Source organism: Amborella trichopoda, chromosome 8, assembly GCF_054954075.1.
Source record: "Amborella trichopoda isolate Santa Cruz 75 chromosome 8, AtrichopodaSantaCruz75HAP2 v2.0, whole genome shotgun sequence".
Taxonomy (NCBI): Eukaryota; Viridiplantae; Streptophyta; class Magnoliopsida; order Amborellales; family Amborellaceae; genus Amborella; species Amborella trichopoda.
Window position 1 is genome coordinate 29536047 of NC_142343.1, and position 22456 is coordinate 29558502.

A 22456-nucleotide genomic window follows, 5' to 3' on the forward strand; every position below is an offset into this window, starting at 1 on the left:
AAAGAATTTTAAAGAGAGAGGTGTAGAGGATAAAGACTAATGTATGAGAAAAATAAGATAAAGAAAAATAATACAGAAAATAAAAGAAGAGAGACACAAAGATTTATGTGATCTGGCAAGTTGTCTACGTCAACGGGGCAACAAAGTTCTCTTCCACTAATGACGAAGAGAAGAATGAAAAATGAAGAAAAAATGGGAAAAAGAGATCCAATGATCAAAGTTTTCATAATGTAAATCAACATAAAATTTGATACTAATGTGTCATGAATCAACATATAGCGAGGAATGGTTCGATTCCTGGTTTAGTAAAGGGAATTGGCCGAGTGAGTTATAGGATTTGATTGAGATAGGTAATTTTTGACCAATGCGGTCTATTCATCCCAATAATCGGTCCTAAAAGAAATGGTATTTAGAATCATTGCGGTGCTCCGTGGTGGTTATAGATGAATGCTGACAATTGATGCATTAGACTCTCTACTTATCGATGGTCTATTGTACATGTTTATCGTGAGGCAAATATGGTTGATGATGTTCTCGCGAAGAGGGCAGATACTGGCTATGGTGCTCTTGTTTGGCGTCATTGCAACTACCCTATTTTAAGGTTGTAAGATGAATGTATTACTAAATTAATGAAAAAACAAAGTAGGGGGCCTTCTTCCCCACTGACTGACCCAAAAAAAAACAATCGGTCCTAAAAAAGGAAAATTAATTTTGCATGCTAGAAAATTTTTAACATGAGTCCCTCTAACACTGAATTCAAGCCATCAATTAGGTGGGCATTGAGATCTAAGTATTTAAGAACTCAAAATCATTTATTCGTTTTTTAGAATTTTTCATAAGTTTATAATAAGGCCCTCTACAAAATTTGAGACAAATAAATTCCCTCTACGGTCTAGAAATAATAGTCCCATCAAATGGATGACCTATATTTATGGGGTTAAAAAATACCTTGCTTTTTCAAATTTTGATTTTTTGATTTTATTCATTAGAATGGAAAAAGTTTATTTTTGTAAATTGAAGTCAAAGAAATGCTCCTAGCATGGTTTTCTGAAGGCGTGTCTTATTATGTCTATACTACATTGTTGAGCCAAGGTTAAGGGGTGGACTCATGTTACAAGAATAAGAAGAGTTCAATACCTAGAGAAGATTTAGGGCATGCAACTTTTAAAACAAGAAAGAGAGAGAGAGAGAGAAGGGAAGAGACAGAAAGAGATGTGAGCTTTGAGTGGGAAGGAGAGAGATTATATTTGAGGGGGATGGGTAAAGAATTTTAAAGAGAGTGGTGTAGAGGTTAAATACTAATGTTTGATAAAAATAAGAGAAAGAAAAATAATACAAAAAAATAAAAAAAGAGAGACAAAGATTTATGTGATCTGGCAAGTTGTCTACGTCAACGAGGCAACAAAGTTCTCTTCCACTAATCAGAAAAACCTCATACAAGCATCAAGAATATAATGGATTACATGCGCTCTCTCTCTCTCTCTCTCTTTCAATCCCTTAAACAAGATATTTTTCGCTCTAGAATACCCACACAAAATGACTATAGGAAACATTCCCTTCTCTCTATAACTTGTATCTCTTAATTTTCATATATTTTTCTCTTTACAAAACTTAACTTTTATGAAGCAGAAACCCCCCAAAATATCCACATGAGGTCCCATCCTATTTTTGGAGTTAGAGAGCTTTCTATATCTTCCTCTTAGATTTACATGAGATTCCCACACTTAAGAGATTTAGCTTAATCTTTTCCTCATGGCTTCTCCCATAAAAATAGGATGCAGTTTCCGATTTAAAAGGACCCAAAGAAAAGATCATGTAACTTCTTCTTTTCCTAAAAACATGGGTTTCGTTGTATATCCAACATTCTCCCACTTAAAGGCACGTTTCTATTCTTACTAGTTTGCTCTAAAAAATTGCCACCGAGTAGTTATTAGTCATCAAGTAACCACAAGCCTTGAGGAAGTCTTGCACCAAGTGAACTTCTCCTTCCTTATGGGCTTAGTGAAGATATCCACTAGATTGTCATCAATATGATTTTTTTACAATAAAATTCATCAATCTTCTACCACAATACGAATAAAGCGATACTGAATATCATTATGTTTAGTCCTATTATGAAAGGCTGGATTCCTTGCTAGAAACAAGGCAATCTGGTCATCACAATGAAGCGGTATACCTTCTTGTACAACTTAAAATTCACCAAGTAACCTATATAACCAAATTGCTTCTTTAGATGCATGAGTAAGTGATATATACTTAGCCTCTGTAGAAGATAATGCCACCACATACTGCAACTTTGATAACCAACTAACTGCACTACCTCCAAAAGAAAAAACATACCCAAGAGTATACTTTCTTTCGTCCAAGTCACCTGCAAAATCTGAATCAATATAATCGTGACTTTCAAATCCCTTGCACTGTAACAAATACCAACATTGCAAGTTCCCTTCCAATACTGAAGGATCCACTTCACAATGTTCCAGTGCTCATGACCAGGATTTGTCATATATCTGCTCACAACTCCCACTGCTTGTGCTACGTTTGGTCTAATGCTAATCATAGCAAACATGAGGCTCCTACTGTTGATGAATATGGTACTTGAGACATCTGTCTTCTTTCCTTCTATGCTAGGACGTTGTTTCAAAGACAAATTCATAAGCACAAGAAATGAGATACTAACTGGTTTGGCATTTTATATATTAAAGCGCAACAAAACCATCTCCACATAACTCTTTCGAGTTAACCATATTTTCCTATTCTTCTTGTCTCTAAGTATACTCAACCCAATAATTCAATTAACAGCTCCTAATTCTTTCATCTCAAAATCCCTAGCCAATTGAGCTTTAAGTGTCGCAATATTCACTTTATTTGGTTCTGCAACAATCATGTCATCGAAATATAATATCAAGATAATAAAGCTTCCATCGTCATAACAATAAAAATAGGCACAATAGTCAGCTTCACATCTACGAAAATTCAAACTCAACATAAAGGAGTCAAATCGTTTGTACAAATACATTTGCGCTTGTTTTAACCTATACAACGATTTCTTAAGCCTACAAACTAAATTTTCTTTACCTTCCTCAATAAAGCCCTCTGATTGGGTCAAATAATTTTCTTCTTTTAGGTCACTATGCAAAAATTTAGTTTTCACATCTAATTGTTTCAACCGTAAATCAAGAACAACAACTATAACTAAGACAACTCTAATAGTGGATATGCACACAATAGGAGAAAAAATATCATGAAAATTAATATCTGATTTTTTAGTATAACTTCTCATAACCAATCGAGCTCAGAACCTTTCAACAGTATCATATGGACCTTTCTTCTTCTTGAAGGCCTACTATAACCAATTGTCTTTCGCTCTTTGGGTAATTTGGCGAGGTCTCATGTTTTATTTTTTTACATAGCCTCTATCTCTTCTTTAATGAATGCTCTCCATTGACCGGTTGCATCGACCTCACATGCCTCACGAAAAGAAATTGACCATATGTTAAGCAAGCATAGGATAAGACATAATCGTTAAGCATCACATGAGTCTTTTTGGTCTTATCTGATATTCTTAATTCAAGACCACTTCAATATTCTTCAAGCTCTTGGATAATTTTGCTGGAAATTGGTTGGGTGAAATGTGGACAAAACACGATATAATTTCAAAAATGAGATCTCGAACTCTTCTTATTTTCGAGCATACATGAGCGTTATTTTAAGATGATATTTGCCCCCTTCAATATTTTCTTTGGTATGCATAATTAGGGCAATTCGTCATCAGGATACATCAAAACAAAAAGATATTTTTGAATGTTCTTAAGCTCTATGTACCTAAGCTTGGAACTCACATACTAGGCTGATGTATTAGAGAGAGAAAATTAGAAAAAACAAGTAAATAGCGAGAGATAAGCCCACTGTTGTGCTTGTTGGAATTGCAGAGAAAGGTGCATAGAGAGGCTATGCTAAAAAAATCTATCTCGTATATGAAAGAGGCCCATATTATAGAGCTATAAGGAGGCTGCATAGTTATCATAGTGGTGGTTGCATGCACCACCAACATCCACAAGAGGCTGCATAGTAATCATAGTAGTGGTTACATGCACCACCAATATCCACAAGTTAAATGTAGCTCCTTAACTCACTTGTAATGATAGTTACATACACCATCAATGAATCCAAGTTATACTTTAACTCTCTTGATGGCTGATGTTACAGCCTCCATCAACGACTATCTGATTGTTGGATCCCCCATACGAGCCGGGCACACAAAATGGTAATGAGCGCCATCAAGCACCTTTGCATACGCACGTATGCGTGCGTGTCACACGCTTTGCATGCTTCACGTATGCACCATCTCTTTCACATTTGTACTAAGAGTATAATGCATAGGAATAGGTGCACTTAAAAACAACTTAATAAACTCTCTCTTCTTCAATGTGGGACTTAAACCCATATATTTCTCTCTACAGAACAATTTAGGAAAGAACTACAAAACTATATCGTTGTTTTGAAATACACCCAAATATTTTTTGAAACAAAAAATACTATCAAATTTCAGGTTGTTAGTCTTGACCTCTTTCTCGTTGGTTCTCATGGGTACATTCCACCTCAACAGTGGTTCATCTTTCTTTTTCGGCATAGAATTTTCTTTGAAAATAATACCTAGGTTAATTATAACCTTGTGGTTAATAGAATCCCACAATCTATACCCATTTATACCATCAACATAGCCAAAAAAAAAATACATTTTTTAGATTTTTCATAATGGTTCTTTATTTTTTAAAATTAGGGATTAAAATTAGGAAATTTCTTATGTAATAAAATCCTTATGAATAAACTTTATTTGAATATTCAATGAAAAAATAGTTTTATTTGAATATTCACATTATAAAGATAGTTTTTTTTTTTTGTAAGTCAAATTAAAAAATATGTTACTTTCTATTTATTTATTTATAGTTTTTATGACTAAGTATTTAATTTTTGTTTAACTAGAAATTTAAGAACTAATGATTTGATTGGTGGCACCACGCAAAATCCACCAACTTCACTTACCCTCCATGGTAAGAAAGGAGTTACACACTTTTTGTTTGGTGTAGTTTATACAAAGGGTCAATATTAAATAATGGAAAAAGTTTATATAAGGTTGCGACCTTAAATTGTAGAATTACATATGCACCTCAAAACTGCATTGGAAAAGGTTGTTTTAGTGTTGAAAATCCCTCCAATTGATCATCTCAACATTGAGATATATAAATATGGAAAAAAAAAAAAAAACGATTTTGAGTCCTAGAAATAATGTATCTTGCAATACATTATCTAGACCGTCCATTTTCAGGACTTTCATATGTTTATAGATCTACTTGATGTTAACCACTTTTGAAGTTTGAAATTGTATAATTACATATGAAAATATATTTTAATATAATCTTAGTAATTTTTACCAAAAAATTACATGTTACAGGTACGTCTTAATTGGATTGTCTAAGGTTGCAACCTTATAGAAACCACACCCTTAATAATTGATGTAAGACATACCTCCAAACTCCGTTAAAAGATGCAGTCAAGGTGCCAAAAACCCCTACTATGGAATCAAAATCTATTGTTATCCCTAGTACTGAAATTTAAAGATTAAAAAATGGTGAGTATTAATCCTTACATCTCGAATCTAAGTGCTCAATTGGAGGGTTTTCCATAGAAACAACATTTTTTGGTAGGTTTTAAAGGTGTGCTTTACTTTAAACTATATGGTTGACGCCGTATATAATCTTTTCCTATTATTTTTGAAGGGGAACAATTACTCTACTCATATAAGTTATTATATGGCAGTGTTATAAGAATTCCATAACTCAATTGATGAAGGGTTTGCACCAGTCAATATAAGTCCGATAATCAGTCATACTGCATTGCTAAAAAGCAGTAGTTAAAAAAGCGGATCGATGACCCATCCGGATCAACGAATCGGTGATCCGGATAGGGAATCGGCTGAATGGGTTTGATTAAGCCTTAAAAAAAATCAGAAAAAAATATTAAAATTCATTATAAATGTTGGTTTTTAGGAATTCAATAAGAAATAAGGGTACTTCATTAAGAATTTTCATTTCTTTGCATGAATATGCGAATATTGATATGTTCTTTCTCTGCATGAACTACTATTTACCATTTAATTTACATCACACAAAAGGATAAACATAGAATTATCATGGATTAAGTATATCATCATACATGAACTACAATAAAGCATACAATTCGTAACATATGATCTAAAAATAAAATGACAGACGACGTCGTTCTTCATCTTGGTCACGCTGGTGTCATTGATTGAATTCGCGTGACAATTCATTGACTCGATCTAAAAACGAATCATCCAAATTAGTGGGCACCTAACTTTACCCAAATCCCTGAGTGTTAGTATTTTTGTGTGGTCTTAATCCAAAATCCCCAAAGCTTGTCTATCCTTTATGTTCACCTAGATTATCGTGCTCATCTTTACTCTCTTGTTGTTGGGACTCGATTATGTGAATAATTTGGCTAGGATTGGGTGGCCTCAGAATCATCATCTCTCTTATTTACCCTTAGACCCCCTTCCCACTCTCCCTCATTAGGTGTAATATCATCGACATCTTCGATGAAGTGTGGATATGTTGGCAGGCTACTTCCTCTTTCATGCTCATCATCTTCTTCAAGATCTTCCTCATTGATAGCCTCGAGGAACACTCTCTTGTGCAACATTGGCTCCTCTTCTTCTACTACCAATTGTTGTGATGTATCTGTGATAAATATTGTGTCCAAGTCTATCGGTCCATAGTCTTCAAGCTTCCTTCTTATTTGCCGCTCTCGGAGGTTTAAGTTGTAATGAACGTAGACTAGTTTATGAAGCTTCTCCAAAGCGAGTCGATTTCTTCTAGTAGTGTGCAACCATTGGAACGTACTCCAGTTTCGCTCACAGTCAGTAGCAGAACATGTCTGGGAGAGCACCTTGATTGCTATCCTCTTTAGGAGAGGTGCATCACTACCATATATCTCCCACCATTCAATTGAATTAAAATGCAAAAAGCATTGTAAGGGCAAGAACAATTCATAAGATTAAATATATGAATGAACAAAATATTAGTTAGGGGATAACCTGGATCCATCTTAGTCGAGAATTCCTGACAAGTCTAGTTCCGAAGGATCCTATAGCATCCCTATACATAGCAAGCTAAAACAAAATATTTCGTTTTAGTGCATTACTCCTCACAAATATAACAACTCAATCAAGTTCTTACCAAAATATTAAATAATACCTCTTGTATTGCTACTACTGACCCCTTCTATAATCTTATGGGGATGTTCAGGTGGCAAATAGAAAAATTTTGGGTTGAAGTAGTAACCTGGAAAATATATAGATAGAGAAATGTCATTTAAAATTTCATAAAAAAATAATTTACAATAAAACATTCTAATGATATAAATATATATTTACCTGCATAATGAATTGGACGTCCAAATTTAGTGTTCCACATTTCTATAATCTCGATCACTTTATTAGCAAAACTACACTTCTTCCCAATAGCTGATTTGGCCCTCTCGATACCTTCATAAAGGATGCCCATGGTAGCTTTCTTGTCAGCATCCACCATTCTTAACACCGTGACCAAAGGGGCAGTGGCCTCTACGATACTGGAACATCGAGACCAAAACCTCCTATTTGAGACTATGCCGTCCACTTTTAGCTCGGTACTGGACTTCGCGAGGCTGTCATTTAACCACTCTTCACTGATAAACAATCTCTTTATTGCACCTTCAGATTCTCCAATGGAGTCCACAGCCAAGTAATCTGTCGCAAAGCATATTATGGCAGATCTGACTATCTCTTTTTTCTTAGACTGTTTTCTGAATAAAAATAAAATTTTAGAATGGTTATATATAAATCTTGACACCAACCTTGCTTCCTGGAGAGTCTCATTCACAATTTTGATATCACCGATCTCTTTTAACATAAGATCGATGTTGTGTGCAGCATACGGGGTCCATACTAGATGCTTCCTCTTATCCATCAACTTGCTGCCCGCAGAAACACATGCACGCGCATTGTCCGTAATAAACTGGACTACATGCTTATCTTCCACCTTCTCCACTATCTGATCATATAGTCGTACATAGAAGTTTGCATCCTTCTTCCTCCCTGATACGTCTTTGCTAAACAAAAAAGCTATACTTTTTGGGGACTAAGCCAAGAAGTTTACAAACTCCTTTTACTAACTTTATTCAATCAACCATCAGTCATGAGAGTAATGTCTGTTCTTGGCCAACTTTGTTTATATTTTTCAATCCACTTTCTAACTTCCTCCACCTCTTCATCCAATATTGGCCCACTGAGCTCATATGCCGTCGGGGGTTTTACCCCGGGCTCGGCTCTATGGATTGCGTTGACCATAAGTGGAAAATATGGGCTATTGACTGCATCAAAGGGGATCCCTTTATCGTAGAACCATTTTCCTATATATCTGCCCAAGATGTTTCTCGTACTTTTCATCATGCCTTTGAGGGTCATCTGTTCTGACTTAGGCTTTGAGAGAAATGGGTCTATACGACCATGACCTGCAATACTGACACTCCTAGATAAGCTAGAAACAATTTTTTCAACGTCTGATTCCTCTTGATACATATTGCCACCAACCCCTCCATACATATTTGAGCTGGGCCCGCCATACATGCTCAAGCTGGGCTGCCATGCATGTCTGAGCTATGCCCACCATGCATGCTCATGTCATAACCACCAGGCATTCTAAACCCGCGTTCGCTCTGTTATGTTTCATGTAAACTCATTCTTGTGGTCATCTCCAAGTCATTATTATATTGCTCTTCTGGATCATTCTCGCTTGATGGCGTATATAAATTAGCTATCTCCTCATCCATCATCTGCTTTGCAATTTTTTTACCATTGGTAGCCTTGAGAAATGCCGTCATCTGCTTTCTTACATTATTAGGGATACTATTGCACGCAGAAACATCTCCCTTAACCCCTGCCAAGTGTTGCTTGAACCTATGTACCGCATTACTTATCACTCTTTGACAGTAATTACAAATAATTTTGTCTTTTTTGTTGGGATCAAGTCTGACCCCATGTTGCCATGCAGGTTCGTCCACAGATCTTGCCATGGTTCAACTTTAAAATGTAAAATACTAAAAATTAACCTGACAATTCAACATGAAGATAATCACCATGTGTAGTGATAATATGTAGCGGTAGTTCCTGAAGTTATATTTGTTGTTAATGCAATATTTTAATTCCTACAGGGAAAAATAATTTATTTATGCAACATTATAGATAAAAATAGCATATATCAGCCACTACATGTAGAACAATAAATTTACATTGATATAGTATCAATAAAAAATATATTTACAATGGTATAGTAATTCACAATGCATATGGACTTCTCACAAATCTTCATTTCGACAAACATGAATTAATTGCTACTGAGAAAAAAAAAAAATTTATGCAACATTATAGATAAACAAAAGTCTGTATAAGTCACACTTAGAATCAAGAAAAAAATTACATTAATATAGTCATCCATAATGCCACTACACGTATATTTGACACAAAAAATATTTACAATGATATAGTTATTCATAATGCCACAAATAAAATTTACAATGATATAGTCGGCATAATCTCAACTTGATTGAAATGATCATAAAGAGTCGTACATCTCAATTACAAATATGCAAGATAATATAATAAAAAATGCAAGCTCCAAACATGGCTACAACTCAATTATAAAAAACATACATTTTTTGCATTAAAAGTTTAATAATAAAATTGAAAATTGCAAGATAATATAATTATCATACATGCCACGATTTTTTTACAATGATATTCACTTTAATTCCTCATGATAATACAGTTTAACAACATGTATTTTTTGCATTAAAAATTTTTAAAATTAAAAATACATTTTTAATGCAAAACTGAATTAAAAATATAATACAGTTTAACACATGTATTTGTTAATGTATTTTTTTGCATTAACAACAAATTAAAAAATACAGTTTTGCATTAAAAAATATAATAACATGCCACGATTTTTTTACAATGATATTCACTTTAATTCCTCATGATAATACAGTTTAACAACATGTATTTTTTGTATTAAAAATTTAAAAAATTAAAAATACTTTTTTAATTCAAAACTGCATTAAAAATATAATACAGTTTAACTACATGTATTTGTTAATGTATTTTTTTGCATTAACAATAAATTAAAAAATATAGTTTTGCATTAAAAATATAATAACATGTCACGATTGTTTTACAATGATATTCATTTTAATTCCTCATGATACTACAATTTTGCATTAAAAATGTAATAACATGTATTTTTTTGCATTAAATAATCTTTCAACATACAATTTTTTGAACTAGAAATTTAACAATAAAAATTAAAAATATTGTTTAATTCCTCATGATAATCAAAAACAATTTTTTGAAAAATCACGATTTCTCAAAACAATTGATCATGAATAATAATAATAATAAAAACCTAGTTCTTCACAGACCAACCTAACAACAGTCATTCCAACTCAAAAATCCGTTTCAAATTGAATAAATTACATTAAATTGAATACATGTTTTGATAAACAACACTATAAGGAAACAAAGTTCTATAATATTAACACATTATTATCAAAATATTAAATATAATCGATTGAATTGTGGGAAAAAAAAAACACGCAGTTCTTCACAGACATCAATCATTCAATCTAAAAAATCAAGCTCAAATTGAATAAATCAGATAAAATTGAATAAATGTGATGATAAACAACACTATAACGAATCAAAACCCTATAAATTCAACACATTATTTCCCAAATATTTACTGAAATTGAGAGAATGGTGGAAAAAAAAAAAAAACCTTAGTCCATGTTTTTTTAACAGACATCAGTCTTTTTTTCTAAAAAATCCAACTCAAATTGAATAAATATAATCAAATTGAATACATGTGATGATAAACAACCTTACAACGAATCAAAACCCTATAAATTTAATACATGATTTGTAAAATATTGACTGAATTTGATCGCATGGCGGAAAAAAAAAGAAAGCACAGTTCTTACTTGTTATTCGTGCACCCGTGCCTTCAAACTCAAAATTGATATGTATTCCTCCAAGATAATCACAAATTATGAACAAAAAATTCTGACCAACACTCTTACGATCACTCACCCTGAAATTTTACAAAAAATGCTGCGATCTTCTATTTGAAATCAGTGAAATGGCGGAAACCCTAAAACTCACTCTTCGATCCAAATTTGTTCATAAAAAACGATACTTTTTAATTCGTTTTATTGACTGAAATGGATGAGAAATTTGAATTAAAGCTTGCAAGATTCGTTCATACGGCTGAAAAAGTTGAAAATCGATAACAAAATGATAAAAAAATTTGAAATCCCGTGAAGAACACTGTGCAGCCTGTGTTCTTGCGGATGACTCGATCTGACTCGCGATTCACTATTGGGAATCGCCCAGTTCTATCTGGACACGAGCGATTCCCGGCTTATTTGTGGAACCGGCTCGGTATCAGGCGATTTTCGAGTCGAACCATGCGAGTCCATCCCGAGTCGAACCGGACGAGTCCGACTCGACTTGGCGATTTTTTAAACCTTGCTAAAAAGTAAAACTGTGGGTTTTGAAGGGCAGCGAGGGTTTGGGGTGGGTTGCAGTGCAGAGGTTAGGATTGAGACTCCGAGAGTTGCAGAGTAGAAGCTGTGGCTAAAACAGAGAGAGGGAGGACAAGGGTTTGGTTGGATTGCATCTTGGCGATGGGTTTCTCTCTCTAGGGGTAAAATTACAGGCTGTAAAGCCACTTCCAGAGCCACCTCTCAAAACGTAAATCTACAAGCAAGACTCCTCTCTCTCCTGATTTACAGAGAAAGAGTTTGGGAATTTGGGAAGGATTGAGAAAGGCGTGAGATCTACTTGTGAAGAAAGTTGAGTGAAAAGCAGAGAGTGGTGTGCAAAGAAGTAGAAATAGGATGGAATGGTTATGTATGGTATGGTATAGTATTGACCGGCAAATCGACTCCAAGAATGTACCCTACTTTGGAGCTGGCCTGTGATGTCAAGCTTGGGTTGCAGGACTTCGTTGGCGATTCGTTTTGAAGATTAGATTAGGTTTTTTGGAGTTTTAAAGGGGGTTAAGTGTGAGGAAGGAGGGAATGGAGGGAAGTTTTGGTAGGGAAAATAGATGACGGCATAAATGATAGGGTTGTTTAGTGTGCCCCTTTTTCGTATGCGGTAGTGAATGATAGAAGGGATTGGGAATAACTTGATATCAAAACGGAGTTTTTCGTATCCGGTTCATTTTTTCCTCCTGTAAAGGACTTTTTGGCATGGCGGATTGGGCTCAGAGAGGCTGGAACTTGTCTTATCGTCATGATGTTAAGATCATTGGTTCTAACAAGATTGTTTTTAAGCTTTGCTCGAAGAAGGAAGCGGATAGGGCTTTATCTAATAGATTTTGCAGAGTTTGAAGTAGTCTTCTTTCTTTGGATTTGTAGAAAGCATCGGATCATGCATCTTTTAAACGTTTGGAATATGTTTGGATTAAAGTCTGGGGTGTTCCTTTATCAACATGGAACTTGGCTATTATAAAAAAGATTACAGGATGATGTAGGGTCTACTGGGATATAGACTGGGATTCTTTTTTTAGTCCAACCTTTCAATTTGTTCAAGTTAATCCCTCCCCAGTTCTATTCAATTGTGTATCAATGAGGAGTTTTTTGAAGTTAAAATCTCAGATAATGATGGTCTGCGTCCTTCGAAATTGTTTGAGAGTTTTACTTCTATGGGGGGGAACGAGATGGAGAATGAGAATATGCTTGGTATCTCAAAGGAGGCTGAGCATACTGGAAATGATATGATGGAGCTCGGAAAACATTTCGGTAATGTCTCTTTCGGTAATTTTGGCCGGAATTCAAACCCGAAAAATTACAATGGTGCAGGGAATTTGAAATTCAAAAAAATTGTAACCCCCAAATTCATGAAGAGGTGGATTCCTATTGGTCGCTTTCTGGATTCATTGCAGGGGTTTTTAAACAATTTTGGAAGGAGGAGATTACTTATTTGAATTCAAATTCTGAGAAGGAGATTCTTGAGACGATTGTTTCTGGTAAGTTCTCGGTTGTTCAGGAGTACGTTGCGGTACCCTCAGACACCTCTTGGGATGGTCTGGCAAGACCACTGTTCTTGGCTAAAAATATTGGTAATACAAATGTGAATATGGCAGTGGATGCGCTGCCCAATGCAGATTTCTATTGCTTTGATGAAGATTGCACGGTCAACGTGGCTATCCCTTCCTTAATTCCTTTTGACAAACAATGCTTCTCTCTCCTCTTTTTGGAAAGAGATAGAGATAAAGAGGCAACTTGGCTTGTATCTGTTAACTTTGGTTTCTTCTGTCTCACCGCCTTGAAGAAGATTTCATTGTGGAGCTTGAAGCAAAAGATATTGGCCTGCCTGTTGACAGTGATTCTCAAACAAAGGATGTATCCTCTTTTTTTTCGAGTAGCAATTGCGAAGGGTATGAGAAAGAAATCCAGGTCCCGGTTTGACCCACTTATGATCCGATAGCAATTATAGCTATTGAAGAGGATATGCAAGTAGAGATCGTAGCTATTGAAGAAGATATGATGCAAGATATACTATTTTTGGGGTTTGAAATCTTTTTTTTCATCCATCCATACATCTCAACTTTGAGATGGTCAATTAGATGAGTTTTCACTGTCAAAAAAGTAATTTTCGATGGATTTTTTAAGTGCACCTTAATTCTGCAATATATAATTTTTTTCCTTCTAAAACTCTTAACTGTTTGTATTTTAACTAGGCTCTTTTCCAAAAGTAAAATGGAAATATTGAAATAAGAAGGACTTTTTATTTCAAACTAAACACTATACTTTTTATAATAAAAATTAGGGAAAAATTTATATAGAGCCTAGGCTCTAAATAATCAAATTAGAACCTGCTTCAAAAATCTCAATAGAAGAGGTTGTTTTGATTCTCAAATATCCTCAAATTGATATTCTCGACATCAAGATGCACGGACTTAAGAAAAAAAAGGATTTCAAGTTTTGGAGATGGTGCATCTTAAAATGCATATTTGGAGCGTCAATTTTTAAGTTATTCAAGTTTTCATAGGTCTGCTCGATCTACACTATTTTTTATGCTTTAACTTTTATAATTAAAGATAAAAATATATTTTAAGGCTAATCAAAGATTTCCAGTATTGAAACTGCTTTTCTCGATACTATTTGAAGGTGGGCTTTAATTTGATTGTTTAGAGCCTCAGCTCTATACAAACCGCACCGATTAAATTATAGTCATACTGAACTGAAAATCAATGATTGCTCAAATGCTTCTTAATTAGCCTCCTTCTAAGTACGCAGATTATTCTCCTAATTCAAGATACACGATCGAAAAAGTCATGGGGATTCATTTTCAAGAGAAAATAGAAGTACTCCACAGTTCATTGGGGCCTTGCACTATTTTAATTCCTTAAAAAATATACTTTCCCTAGTAAACCACGTCTTATTATTTAATTTCCTTTCATTTGTTTTTTCGAGGCCTTACTCTTATTTCTTGATCTCTTTCATGTTCTTGGGATAATACTTCTTAAAGAATTTAATTCTTAGGGGAAAACAGAATGGAAACTTTGCAAAACAGAAATAAGGAAATTTATAAAAAGTTCAATTTTTTAAAAAATTTGGAAAATGGTCTCTTACGATACTCGTGTCTCAATTTTTCGTATTTTTAGGACATTTACCCATAAATCTTATTATTGTTTAGAATTTACAAATAAGTGAAATTTAGTAAAATACTTATGAGAGATGAACTATTTACCATTTTAACTATGTAGATTGATTTAACTTCAAATACCCATCATAATACACATGATGGTGAGTTGGAATAGTGATAAATGCTTACATAGTATCTCTCATGGATATTTTGATAAGGAATCATATACGATGATATTATTTATCTTTATTACAAAGAGGTCACAATTCAAGCCATTACTTGTCAAATTGAATATCTCGGGATGTGTCACAAAGTTTGAGACATTTTTTTTTTGGAAAAAGTTTATATAAGGTTACAACCTTGTACTGTTGAAGTAAGGTGTACCTCAAAAATTCCATAGTGGAGAGTGTTCCAGCATAGGAGAACTCTCCAACTGATCATCTCGACCTTGAGATGAATGAATATGAAGAAGAAAAAGAATTTCAAGTCCAAAAAATAGTGCATCTTGTAACAATTTATCTAGACCGTCTATTTTCAAGTATTTCTTGATATGCTCAATCTATACAAATTTTAAATTTTAAATTTTATAACTAAGGATAAAAAGAGATTTTGAAGCTATTATAAGGTTTTCGATGATGAAATGATCTCTCTAAATAAATTTTATAGTTCTGCCTTACTGCTACAATATAAGGAGGCAACCTTATACAAACCTCACCCTTTTTTTTTTAACTCTAAGTCTAGGCAATGGCACATTTACAACCACATGATTTGAAATCTGATGGACAAGAGTGATTGTGACTTCCTCGTATTAAAAGTAAATGGTATCTTTGTATACTTTTCTTTTTGATAAACTTCCTAAGAAAAAAATCTCACATTTTTTCTATCTTATTGTAGACACCCCGATCTCGGCTGAGGAAACCACGACGAATTAAAATGCCCTGGTTAAACCATCCTAATATTCAAACCATTCATACCCACTTTGACACAGCTGTAAACTGGACCCCACAGAGCCTTAAAACACTCGAACATGGCTGAATCACTTATGATCTGAAACATGTCATAACAGTAATCAAAATTGTCAAACCAAGAGTGACTTAGGAAGAAGAATACAATTCCCAACGATGACAAAAAGGCAACCAGAGCACAACATCTAGAAAACGGTTCGAAAGGAGAGTGAAGGGCTCGGCACCACTACCAATGGTGCAGGCGCCCCATGGAATTTCAAAAGACCAGTTTGCCTCAAAACAACAGTGGTCTACAGAAGTGACATAAAAGCCAAGTAATGATATTTGTCAGTATGGACTAACACTTGTCAGCCTGTACTGACATGCCCTCTGATGACGATATAAGCATACGTGTCGACTTTTGGTGGACTAGGAAGTGTCTCGTTAGCCGCCGAAAGTACAATGCGTTTGGGATAACCTTTAGAAGCCATCACCATTCAAAATGGCGTTGGAGGAAGTCCAAGTGGCAGCTGACCTTGATCAAAAGCCCCAGAGCATGACACGTGATACTTTTGTATAAGGAGCAGTTCTAATTGGCAATGACGCTCCTACCAGTGGTGCCAAACCTCTGACACACCGCCTACAATGTTGTACCCGATCAAACCACATGACAAAAAAGCAATTAATTCAGTGCTTATTAACGGAGGCGGCAATTAATGCTGATTCAGTCAAATCCGGTGCCAGTGCCAGTGGCGTTTCCGGATTGACCCCAGAAAAGATTCAATGGCTGTCTTAAGACTGATTTGGCTATAAATAGACCACTTGACCTCAGGTTTAAAAATGGAATTTTCACACATTAAGTGCGTAAACTTTGTTGAATTGAACCTAAGTCACAGGGGGAATTTTCGCATATTGCTCAAGTAAACCTAGAATCAAATCTGAACCTCTACCCAAGCTTCTAACTCAAACTTTTAACCTATTCGACTACACTTCATCTCGAAGACGACCTGGATAATTAGACCTTTCGGGTTCTCTTCCTCTTACATTCACTTGCCCCATCCAAACCTGAAAGATCGGGATTGACAGTGCAACCACTTAATCAGAATCGGTACAGTCTCATTGCCCATTTTCATTAATGAACACTCATCACTTTCATTAAACTCTCTCTCACTAAGATCCTCTATTAAAGCTCATATTCCCTTCCCTTCTCCTTTACTGCTATCATCTTTAAATGTTTCCAGAGTTAGTTCATAAATATGATTTGAAGTTTTTTTTTCAAGTAGTTCAGTTTTTGATATTATTATTGTCTCTCTGTTTTCAAGAGATCTTCATTAAAATCCCCATTCTTTTTTTTTTTATTAAACTCCTTTGTCAGAAAAAAATTCTTTTTAACTCCAAAGCTAAGGTGCATGGAAAACCAGCTTTGCTGACAGTTCGAGCGAGATACGGCCTTGTGGTCCAATTCTTGTTCTGAATGTAATTTGACGGGACCCTTTTTCTACCAACTCTTCGACATGTTTGTACTAGAAACCAAGGTGGGGAACCAAGTACTCTGCTGATATTTTTTAGTGCAAACACTTATACTCGAGTTCCATTTTTTTTTTGTAGCATTTTTTATTTCGTTTTACTATCCAATGTTCAAACCAGTGCCTGTTCTTTTTCGTAGCTCTCTATTTAGTTGAGCCAACCTTGCCAAGTGCAAGACTAGTCAGGCAAAAATAGAGCTAAGAAATCACACAAAAAACATGCAATCGCTGTTATGAGACTCGGCCAAGGTCACTTGAAATCGGGCGAGCAACTAGGCGTCGCCCTAAGGGCAAGGCGAGATTCCACCGAGTAAAGTGTATCCAAAAGTTTTATAGTTTACAATTTTACATAAATTATTTCAAGTCAAAAGTTACACGAGGTTTTTTTGAATGGTGCTCACGCACATTGCACGTCACAACAAAGGTTCGAATTTGAGAATGGGGTTGGGGTCGTGGTCGTAGCACCACTTGAGCCCCATCTAAAATCTAAGCTTCCATTCTCACCTAGTGCATTAAAAAACCACTAACGATTTAAAAATCAAGTAGGGTTCATTATCCCCATTGAATTACCCCAACAAAAAAAAAAAAAAAACAAGGGTTCGAATCCCCCTGAAATAATGTCGCCCTCTTTATCGTTATTTTTTTTTGAAGTGTTAAAATGCATAAAGCAAAATACAAGAGCACGTCACAACAAAGGTTCCAATCCCCCCATTATAATGTTGCCTTCGAAGTGTTAAAAGATATGAAGCAAAATATAAGTGTAAAAAAAATAGGAATCAAACCCAAGATCTCTTGTGACTGTCATACTCAATCCAGCCGCTACACCATTCAACAAATTAAGGTTGAATGGAGGCGGATTATATTATATATCTCTATTCTAACTTCTTCTTCTTTTTTAATAGGATTAAATTTTGGCGAGTTATTTGAACTCATCTGAAAAACTTGCCTTGGCCAAGATCAAATACTTTTGTGTTTCATAACACTGCACGCAAGTATCTTCAATTTGAAACTCAAAGTTCCGAAACTACTTATTCGCTACTAAAAAAAAAGACAAGTATGTCCAATTTAGAACTTCAAGTTGCAAATAGCTTAAGCTTTTTTAAAAAAATCAATGGAAATTTATCGAAATACTCCTAGCTTGCCAATAATTTAACAATTCACCATCTTTCAAGTATTCCTGGTCAAGTGTATTTTTATGGGTACCTTTAAAATTAAAAGATATGGGTAAAATATGAATAGTTGTTCTTTTGTGCGCACCCAAAAATGAATTTGAAACTTCAAATACTGAACCAATATGACACTTGCGGGGGCCGGGGGGGGGGGGGGGGGGGGGGGGGGACGGGGAAGAAAAGGCACTACAATTTTGTAAAAAATTAACTAAAAAAGAAGGTAACATAAGCTTATAAAATGAGAAATGAGATTTAAAGGGACACTTTCTAAAGGAAAATTGTTTCATGTAGGCTAGAATGCATTTCTATAATAAGCGGTCCTAAGGTATAAGTATCAATCTTAAAGATGGATGCAAATAGGTAGTTCATCTAAAAACAATTAAAACTAACGGTCCAACTGTTTTCTTAATAGAATTACTATCTTTAATTTTCAAAATTTATTTCTTTATTCATATTCATGATCTTCATGTTAGAAATTACATATCTTTAAAAATTAAGTAAAAAAATCCATCTCAAAAATAGATTTTTAAGAGGTGACTCGTTTCTAACTCGTAGAAACCGTGCCTCCTTCTAAATACCATGATATGTAGGATATTTAGACACACAAAAAAGAAAGAGATCCCATCAAGAATAAAAGAATACAAAAATTGGAAACTTAATTTTAAAATCAAAATATGCGTGCTTTTTCTAATATCAAGAAATATGTGACATAATTTTATCTCAAAAAAATATGAGACCCTTTTCTGAAACTTGAATGTAAAATGAAAGAATATTTTTTCATTTCACCAAAAAATATGGCATTTTTCTAGTAAGATCTAGCAGAGTTACTCTAATCGAAAGACAACAAATAGAAACTTAACATATGTTAGATTTAAAAAGGAAATTAAGCAAAACTTCTAGTACTTATCATCATTTGGGTTTTAGTATTAGAAGGATCAAAGAAGAATTTGTCAATTTTAAAATTTTTTAAAAATATAAGGGCATTTTTCTTGGAGATACATCAAGTTATATTTTGAATAAGTAGCGAGACAAGAATGGATAGAATTCGAAATGAATACAATCGTGTGTGGCTCTAATACACGATAAGATAAGAGAGAGTAGAGCAGACCCAATATGACAATAGCTAAGAAGTCCGAGTTAGTTCAAGTAGAAGGCTAAAAACAGAAAAAGAGTAGGCCTAAAAATAGATGGTTGGAAGTGGCAAGAAAATATACGAGAGTTTAGAACCTCACTAGAGTATGGCCCTTGATGGAACAGAAAAACGGACTTGAATTTGTGTAGCCAATTCCAAATAGTTAGAGAAAAAACTATGATGATGATGGTGGTACATTAGAGCTATTTTGAAGAAAGAGAAGAACTGAAAACATCAAAAAATAAATAGAGAATGGCCGAACTTGAAACTTGAAATCTTGAAAAAACAAAATTAAGAAATACATGTATTACAGTTAGGAATGGTAACTGAGACAATAATTTCGGCTGATATCATTATTTTGGAAAAGTAAAATTGAGGAAAGGCAAAAACTGAAATCTCGGTGAAAAAAATAGAATTAAGAAAGACATGTATTAGATATAAAAGAATGGAAATTGGGCAAAAATTTCATATCATAATTTGGAAAAATAAATGTGAGAAAAAACAAAATTGAAATCTTGGAAGTATAAAAATTTAAGAATGAAATTGGACAACAATTTCAGCAGATATGATAATTTTGAATTTTAGAAAGATAAATTTGATTTTAGGAAGATGGAAGAGAAATTTTTTTGTTTTAAGAATTAGTTGAGCAAAAGGAAAAATTCTAGTAAACATCATAATTTGAATATAACTTTTAAAAGGATATAATTTTGAATATAATTTCAAAAGGATAAAAAGAAACTTAGATTTTTGAAAGACAAAAGAGGATTTTTCTTGATCTAATTATATTAAATGGGCAAAACAATTTCCATTATATCTCATAATTTGAATTTAATCTTGAAAAAAGAATAAGCTTGTCAAAATTATTCTAGTAGGTATGATGATTTAAATATGAAAAAAATAATAATGAATCTAATCTTCAGAAAAGATAAAAAAAAATCCAGCAAGTATGATAATTTGAATCTGTGAAAGAAAAATAATAATTTCCAGTATAGCAAAAATATCTCCGATATATCTTACAATTTGAATTTAATCTTCAAAAAAGATAAGCTTGTCAAAATTATTCCAGTAGGTATGATAATTTCAATCCGACAAAAAAAATTTTGAATTTAATCTTCAAAAAAGATAAATTTGTATGATAAATTGAATCTGAGAAAAAAAAAAAAAAAAAAATTCTTGGACCATTTCTCGATTTGAGCATGTCATCCTAGGACAGGAGCCATGCTAATCTTTTCTGCACCGTTTCAATTTTATCGGGCTGAAGTGAGCGTTTTATTCCTTTCACATGAAAAATGAAGCAAAAACTATGAAAATGGCCATTAGAAGTGTTAACACAATTATTCAAAAAAGCAAAATTTCAAAGAGTGTGGATTCAAGTGCAAGCAATAAATCAAAAGAGAAGAGTCATTGCATTCCTCAAAATTCAATTAAGTTTCACACATTCAAAACTATATTTACTTCTCATCCATTCCAAGTAAAAAACCCCATGATTACCAATATCTTTACATGCATGCACATGCATATCCCTAGCATTCATTCAGCTAAAAAAATCCAAAAACTCAGACGGAAAATTCAGAAACATAGCCGGAAAACTGAGAAACTCAGACATAAATATCAATGGATTTGACATCAGGCTTTACAGCTTCAACTTTGGGAATAGTCACAATGAGGACCCCATTCTCCATGGCCGCCTTCACCCCGTCCACCTTGGCATTCTCATGGAGCCTGAACCTTCTCAGAAACTTGCCCTGGCTTCTCTCGACCTTGTCGCTCTTCTCATCCATCTCCTTCTTTCGCTCTCCACTTATCTACAGAATCTTCCCATCTTTTAACTCCACCTTCACCTCCTCTTTCTTGAGTCCAGGGAGATCGGCCTCAAACACATGGGCACTTTCAGTCTCTTTCCAATCGAACCTCACATTCAAGAAAGTAGAATCACTGGGATTGGTAAGGGAAGAAAAGGAATTGGGGTTTGTGTTGAAAGGAGAAGGGAAGAAGGCATCAAAGGGGTCCCAAATGTCGGGAGAAAAGGGGCCATGGACATTGGACCTTCACCCAAAAAAGCTTGGAATCAAAGACATTTTTCCACCGGTTTTCTTGTGGAAAGAACTCGATCGCTGAAACTGAGGAGAAAGAAAAGGTGGTGAGGGATTTTATAGAGAGAGAAAGAGTATTGAGAGTAGAGAGAAGAGGGAGTGGAATTTTCTAGAAAAATTTCACGTCCTGAAAATTATAGAGGGATTTTATAGAGAGAGACTATAGGGAGTAGAATTTTCTAGAAAAATTGATGCCCAGGAAATTCTAGAGAGAAAAAAACATGGAAACAATTGTTTTTTGAGCGAGGGAGTGCATGCGAAGTGTGCTCCTACGGGAGCATTGTATATGCCATTTTTTTTAAGGGAAAAGGTTTAAATAAAACGGAGCACACTTAAAAAAAAATGGCATATACAATGGCATATAGTTGGAGCATTGTATGTGCTCCAACTATGAAATTTGAAACTCAAAAAATGGTAAAGATCTTGCGGATTTAAGAACACTTATTTTTCGATTGAAATCGACAGTCTAAATAATTTGTTACAATATAAATATTTGTTTTTTTGGCACCCTGTAGAAGTTGAAGATGGTTTCCTTTCCTATAGTTGTTGATAGAAAGTTTGTGGAGGATACCAGTTTTAGAACAAATTTGGTGGTTGTGGAATAATTTTCTCCTCCCTCTAATGATGTTTTTGGACTGGGGACTGGGCTAGGCGGAGATGGGGCCAATCCTATTTACCGAAAGTTCGTTCTCTGGGAGTTGATAGTGATTTTCTTTCTTAGATCTGCTGATGAGGTTAATTTTGTGCTTTCACTTAATAGATTTGTCAGAGTTTGTGGTAAACTTCTGTCTCTAGATTCTTGGTGTCCTTCGATTCATG

At 34.3% G+C, this 22456-nt stretch overlaps 1 non-coding gene and 1 pseudogene across 1 annotated transcript; both read right to left on the reverse strand.

Annotated features, from left to right (window-relative positions):
* Positions 1-20711: 20711 nt before the first annotated feature.
* Positions 20712-20816, reverse strand: LOC148781002 (U6 spliceosomal RNA). The gene has a single exon (XR_016039861.1). It is a non-coding gene; the product is annotated as a U6 spliceosomal RNA (small nuclear RNA).
* Positions 20817-20982: 166 nt separating this feature from the next.
* LOC105421594 (17.8 kDa class I heat shock protein-like) lies at positions 20983-21737 on the reverse strand (annotated as a pseudogene).
* Between the last annotated feature and the right edge of the window lie 719 nt (positions 21738-22456).